We start from the raw sequence: 7,004 nt of genomic DNA, 5'->3' as shown, positions 1-7,004 counted from the left end.
TGCCCTTCACTTGGTGTCTCAGAGCGGCCTACAATCTCCTTCCCTTCCTCTCCCTGCAAGAGACACCCTGAGAGGCAGGTGGGGCTGAGAGAGCTCTGAGAGAATTGCCCTTGAGAGAACAGCTCTGAGAGAACTGTGACTGACCCAAGGTCATCCAGCTGGCTGCCTGTGGAGGAGTGGGGAATCAAACCCGGTTCTCCCAGATTAGAGTCCACCAATCTAGATGGCACCTTTCAAGTTCCAAGCCGGTATTTGCCGCTCTGATCACTGTGCTTCCCAACACTTCAAACCTACCACTGCCTTCTGTACAAAAGCCCTCAGCAGAATAAATCACCACATATGAACAAACACATGAAGCTGCCTTAAACTGACTCAGTCCACTGGTACATCAAGGTCAGTATTGTCTTCTCAGACAGGCAGTGGCCCTCCAGGGACTCAGGCAGAGGTCTTTCACATCACCCACTGCCTGGTCCTTTTTAACTGGAGATGCCGGGGACTGAATCCGGGACCTTCTGCATGCAAAGCAGAGGCTCTTACACCGAGCCACAACCCCTTCCCCAAAGGAGGTAAGACATTATCCTACGCAGGGAGAAATATTAATAGCCATAAAATGCAACCCTTATTCACTCCGGCCAGTCTTCCGCCCCCCAAAAAGACATAAAATTCTCAGCAGGGTCAGACGAGGACTGACCTGTGCCCAAATCTGCAAATAGAATTCACTTTATATATTTATATATTTATATGTGTGTATATATGTATAAAATGTCATAAAAATAGCAAGAGTGTTTCATATTAACACTTGGAGCAAATTCGGCCTTGATGTCAACCACAGTCACCTCTTTGTTTCTTTTCGATAGGTCATCAAGGTTACACCAGGACTGAATTTGGACCACAGGTCATATGCACAAAAGTAAGCAAAGCCCAGCTAGTCAAATGGACACGAAAATGGACTCCCTCCACAAACACGGACAAATCATGCTATTTTTCCCTCCAAGAGATGTACATCGATAAAAGAGTTCCTTAAACTTTTGTGTCATTCTCTTTTAAAATGCGTTTTGTTAATAAAAGGCTGGTTCACTGGAATTTGCACCCCCCCCCCAAAAAAAAGGATTGGGTAGAAGGATAAATGATACATCTGCATCGCTGAAAGGCAGTCTTGAATTTTCATAATAGCCCAGATTCGAACGTTTAAACCTGTATCTCTATATTAAAAAAAGGTACAAAGTCAAAGGGTGACATTATATTACATATTGTTCATTAATATCCATAATATCACAGTGCTAGTTTTTTAAATGGCTAAAGCGAGAGAGGTTTAATAGATTTTAAGGTGTTCTGTAGCAATGCAACCCCCTTTTGTGTCGCTGCCGATATCTGAACGGCAGCCTTACTTTAATAAGGCAATTTCACTACGGAAGTGCTAATTGCAACTGATTGAGTGTTTTCTTGTGTTTGTGTGTGTGTGTTTTCCTTTGTGGACCTGATAGTAGTGACTACAATGTACTTCCCTAATGTGCTTCGCTGTCTCCAAAGGAAATTTAAGTGACATTAAATCCCAGCCTTGAAAAGGTAAACGTCGAAAGGAACAGTTCTAAAGCCCATGTACTCCTCACCGTGTACTAACTTAATCGGGAAAAAAACCCCTCTCGCACTTTTTAAAATAGATCATGTGTTGACACATCTTCGGAATGTGCTAACTTCCCAATTAGGTTGACCCCCAAAAAGCTTCAACGTCTGGCCCACTGAATGAAGTTCCTTTAGTCATCTTCCTCGGTTCTGCTTTCAGTAGATTCTGCGCTCTCTCCCGCTTCTTGATGAGGTGGGGTACCTGTAGAGAAATGAGCCATTGAGTATGCCCAGGGGTCATTTCGTAGAAAAAGAGGTGCAGGATCTCATTAGCATAACTTATTTGCATATGCCACACCCCCTGACATCACCGGAAGTGTGGCAGAAGGCAACGCCCACCGCTCAGGCTCCACTGGACTGTTTTGGAATGCTAGAAAAATGGTACAAATGCTGGTACCAAAGGTAACATGATGGCTTGTATCCATTTGCACCGTTGGTAACCCAAATCATGTGAAACAGGACTTTTCTGCCTCCCCCCCCTTCCCACTTCAGACCCTCGACATTCTGCTCCTGGGTTCAAGGGACCCACAGAGACAAAATGGTAGGGAAGGGTGGGCGGGGGGGGGAGTGAACAGAGAGTCGCTTCCTTTGGCAGAAACCAACCACAGGATCCAAGCCACTGCTTTTAAAAGTGTGGTTTTAATTGCTGTGCAGCTGCTACAACATATTATTGTTTTGCTAGTTTTTACTATTATGGCTTTTGCTGTGGTTGATTTTGATTGGTTTCCTTTTTTTACCATATTGTTGTTGTTTTTAATTGCCCAAACGAATGCTGAAGCCTTTGGGCTAAGCGTAGGATAGAAAGGAATACATTCAATAAAACAGGATGGCTTTTTGCTGAGTGATTTCCCAGAAGTAGTTTCTGAAGTCTCTTTCCCAAAAGTGTGTTGTCCCTTTCGCAAAGTGAGCTTTAGTTTTGTTTTTAAAGAAGGGAAAGGTACCATAATGGAGGAAGGACAGGACGATGGCCAAGATGAAGGGCAATGTGAGACAGTTGTTCGCACTAAGAGCCAGACTAATGTTTGGCAACAAACAAAGGAGTGGGGACGGCCCCAGCTTCTGTCCCCCTGCACCTCTTAGCACTTTCCCCATGAACCAGGGTTACTTGATGTATGTTTGTTACATCAATGGTGGGAGCAACTTGGGGTGAGGGCGGAATTCACAGTGGAAATATGGCACATATGGGGGTGGGAGTTCCCCCAATTTTGGGCCCCAAATCTGCCGCTGGCCAGCTGGCCAGCCCTGACCCCGAAGAGCCCCGCTGCGCCCAGTGTGATGATGTCACCCGGAGGTGACGTCATCGTGCTGGGCACGTCGTGTGGGATGCTCTAGCATTCGGCCTGAAAACTCTATGACATCATAGAGTTCCCAGCTGAATGCTATGACATCCCCCTGGCAACATGCCTAGTGCAATGACGTCACTTCCAGGTGATGTCATTGCGGCATGCATGCTTTGCGCACGTGCCGGAAAATCCCAGGCGGCAGGATGGAGCCCCCCACCGGCAGTAGGTAGGCACCTGGCAAACCTAGGCACATTGAAGAATATAGCTTCGGTTTTGAAGGATTTTGAAGAAGGATTAAGCAACCTCTGAAGAGTGTGTTTACCTCCTCCCACTGTTTCACAACAGAGGAGCAGTGGAGGGATTCCCCAACCTGCGTTTCCCTCTAAACAATGGAGGTCCATCACTTAAGAGCCACCCCACACTTTGTGGCTCAAAGTAACCGCCACCAGTATTTGGATGAAACCAAACGTGACAATCCAAAAACACAGTGGACACGGCAGGTGTAGTGCAGACTTAGAGCTGCCAGCTCTGGGTTGGGAAATACTGGGATGTCTGAGGGGTGGAGCCTGAAGAGGGCGGGGTTTGGGGAGGGGAGGGACCTCAGCAGGGTATAATGTCACAGAGTCCACCCTCCAAAGCAGCCATCTTCTCCAGGGGAACTGATCTCTGTCATCTGGAGATCAATTGTCATAGTGGGAGATGTCAAAGTGCCACCTGGAGGCTGGTAACCCTAGATTCTAAGCAGAATCGCACCCTGCCAAATCCACAGGCTTGAAAGGGGTGTAACTCTGCTTAGGATGGCATCAATTGCCAGGACCAGCTCCAGCTCCAGATGGCACATCTGCTGCACTGCACATCCGGGATACATTTCCTCCCCTTGCACTTTTTGTATGACGTACAGAAGGGGGCACATGACAGAACTGCCACTCATTGGCCACACAGATAGCACTGCCACTCCAGTTGTGGGGAAGGTGAACACCAGCTTCACGAAGCACAAAGCAGACAAGAGAGAAGGTAGAAATGCCAGCCTCCAGGTGGGGCCTGGGGACCCCCCAGAATTCCAGCTCATCTCCAGACTACAGAGATCAGTTCTCCTGAAGAAAATGGCTGCTTTGGAGGGTGGACTCTCTATGGCGTTGAGGTCCCTATTGAGGTCCCTATCCTCCCTAGGCTCCATTCCCCAATCACCAGGAGTTTCCCAACCTGAATCTGGCAACCCAGCCCCCACCACCAGCCACTGGCTGAGGGGAGGGTACGTGCCACCCCTAGAGGAAGTGGAAATGCACCATCTCTTTTCACCATTTTAAGTGAAAGGCCGCATGACAGTGAGCCGGTACAGTCCTACCCTTGTGCTATTTTGGGAACGCCACTTTAAAAAAAAATACAGATTAGTGAAAAATAGTCATACTTTTGAGATCCTGCTGCTGTTGTTGCTGCTGCTGCTGAGCACAGGCTCTCTTTTTCTCATCCATGGACTTCAGGTCGTCTGGTGGCCAACGAAGCTCTCCACTTTCCACATCCCCCGACTCAGTCGGCTCTACCACAATGGATGGTAATCTTTTTGACAGCTTAGGGTACTTTTCGTGAGCATCTGGAAAAGCCTAAAATGATATTGAGATAGATATGCATATAGGTGTTTACTACAAAATGGGGGGGGAAAATCTCAATCACCTTCTTGTTGGCAATTTAAAATAAAAATAAAAATAAAAATCCAGATCCAGGATTGTAGATTTTTTTAAACAAAACAAGCATTAAAATTATTGAAAGACACTAAAGAATACATATGCAACATAATCATGGTCGGTACATTTTTTAAAAAGTCTTGTTGGGTATTTTAGAAAGATAAGAAATATAATGTGGTTCCCATAGGTCTTTCAGCATGGAAAGTAGCGGTAGAAAAGAGCAAGAGTCCACTAGCACCTTAAAGACTAACAAAAATTGTGGCAGGATATGAGCTTTGTGTGGATCACAACAAACTATGGCAGGTCCTTAAAGAGATGGGAGTACCAGACCACCTCACATGTCTCTTGAGAAACCTGTATAAGGGTCAAGAAGCGACAGTTAGAACCGGATATGGAACAACTGATTGGTTCAGCATAGGAAAAGGAGTACAACAAGGATGTATATTGTCACCTTGCTTATTTAATATATATGCAGAGTACATCATGCGAAATGCTGGCCTGGATGAATCACAAGCGGGAATTAAGATTGCTGGGGAAAAGATCAACAACCTCAGATATGCAGATGATACCACTCTAATGGCTGAAAGTGAAAAGGATCTAAAGAGCCTCTTGCTCAGAGTAAAAGAGGAAAGCGCAAAAGTGGGCTTGAAGCTCAACATCAAAAAAACTAAGATCATGGCATCCGGCCCCATCACTCCTTGGCAAATAGAAGGGGAAGTCGTGGAAGTAGTGACAGACTTCACGTTCCTGGGATCCCAGATCACCGCAGACTGTGACAGCAGCCATGAAATTAAAAGACGCCTGCTCCTTGGGAGGAAAGCGATGGCGAACCTAAACAGCATCCCGTCTTCTTTGACCTTTAATCTTTCCCAGCATCAGGGTCTTCTCCAGTGAGTGCTCCCTTCTCATTTGGTGGCCAAAGTATTTGAGCTTCAGTTTCATTATCTGGCCTTCCAGGGAACCGTCAGGGTTGATTTCTTTTAGGACTGACTGATTTGATCTTCTTGCAGTCCAAGGGACTCTTTATTCAGACTGCATAACCATCTAGTGTGATCAGAGTGTCACGCACAGATCTGAGAGACTCAGGTTCGAATCCACACTCTGCCATGAAAGCCTGAGTGGGTTATCTTGAGCCAGTGAGTCTCTCTTGGCCTAACCTACCTTATGTGGTTGTTGCTGTGAAATAAAAACTGAGAAGGGAAGAATGACGTCAGTTGCTTTGAGTCCCCATTGGGGAGAAAAGCAGGGTATAAACAAAAGAATTGAATGTATTCTATCTCTCTGCATTCCTGTAGGACATGTCAAGCAAGCAAGGCTGATCTGATGTACACTTTGGAGTTAAACTTTTCAAGTTTACTGTTACAGGAATAATTCATGATGTGACAGGGTGTTTATTAAGCCAATTCTGTGGTGCTATATGAAGGGCGGGATAGAAGAGGTTGATTTGGAAATGATTTTTCGCTTATTTACTACGTGTTGCAGCTAACTGGAGGGGAAAAAATCAGTACCGCCCTCAGTTTCTGAACGGTACCAGAAAGTATGATAAATTGTTTTAATGACAAAATAACCTTACATTGTGAGATCTTGATAGATGCAAGGTAGATAGACTTATTTGGTCTTAACGAGGACGCTGGCATGCTCTCCCCCCCCCATGGCACACCAATTATCTTCATGACAGATATGATGCTTCAACATCTGTCCTGGCAGTAGGGTTGCCAACTCCAGCCTGGGCAATTCCTAGAGATTTGGGAGCGGTGCTGTGGAGGGGGGAATTAATGGAATCTATGGTATACCACAGAGTCCACCTGCCAAAGCCGCCATTTTCTCCAGGAGAACAGATCACTGTAGTCTGGGGGATCAGCTGTAATTCCAGAAGAACTCCAGAGCAGCACACTTGGAGGTTGGCAACTCTTGCTGTCATGATAGCCACAACAGCAGAGCCTTTTTTCAGCCACTGGGCATAAATGCCTCCCCGGCCCCAAAGAAACCCTGGCTGTCCTCAACCAGAGCCAGGGTTTCTCAGCCCTGGCTCCGACCTGGTGGGACTCTCTGCCCACTCCCATCAGGGCCCTGCGGCACTTAATGCAATTCTGCAGGGTCTGCAAGGCAGAGATGTTCTTCCAGTCTTTTGGTTGAGGACAGTGACGGTTTTCCATCATAGCTGGCACCCTCTTTTTCTTCTTTTTCCATCTTGCCTGCTTCGGCCTCCTCCTAACCTGCCCATGTGACAGAAGAACAGTCCGGAGCGGGTTTTAGACTAAAGTACAGACGCCATCTGGAGACTGTGCGATTTGGATTAATTGATCTCTCGATTTTAAATTGTATTTGTATGTTTTTAACCTGTTGTAAATCTAGGGCTGCCAAGTGGGGGCGGGTAACCCCCGGCTTTTGAGGCCCGATTTCTGCCACCGCAGAA

This window comes from Gekko japonicus, unplaced genomic scaffold (genome assembly GCF_001447785.1).
Source record: "Gekko japonicus isolate JY-2015 unplaced genomic scaffold, Gekko_japonicus_V1.1 scaffold975, whole genome shotgun sequence".
NCBI classification, from domain to species: Eukaryota; Metazoa; Chordata; class Lepidosauria; order Squamata; family Gekkonidae; genus Gekko; species Gekko japonicus.
This window is presented reverse-complemented; position numbering follows the sequence as displayed.